Here is a 377-nt window from a genome sequence, read left to right as displayed (position 1 = left end):
CCCAATTCATCTATGACTTTATTTTATAAATTCTATTTTCTGACTTCAATTGCAAAACTCAATAATGAGACAGAAAAGTACAGATAAATCTCATTTAAGAAAACAGACAGGGGGCCGGCCGGTTGGTTAGAGCGCGGTGTTACAACCCTGAGGTTAGGGGTTCGGATCCCCATGCTGGCTGCAAAAAAAGAAAATTAATTAGCAAATAGTACCCGGTAACGTACTAAAAGGAAAAACTCCAGTCAGCTTTATTTTCAGAATTCCAGAGTTGTCTGTTAGAAAGCATTCTGTCAGGTTTAGTGAGGAAAACCCGCACTCCTATTAATGTATACTAAAAATAACTTGATAAAATTCAATAGCTATTTATAATAAAAGGT

Source organism: Galeopterus variegatus, unplaced genomic scaffold (assembly GCF_000696425.1).
Source record: "Galeopterus variegatus unplaced genomic scaffold, G_variegatus-3.0.2 Scaffold6863, whole genome shotgun sequence".
Classification (NCBI taxonomy): Eukaryota; Metazoa; Chordata; class Mammalia; order Dermoptera; family Cynocephalidae; genus Galeopterus; species Galeopterus variegatus.
The sequence above is the reverse complement of the archived record's forward strand: the minus strand, read 5'-3'. Positions refer to the sequence as shown.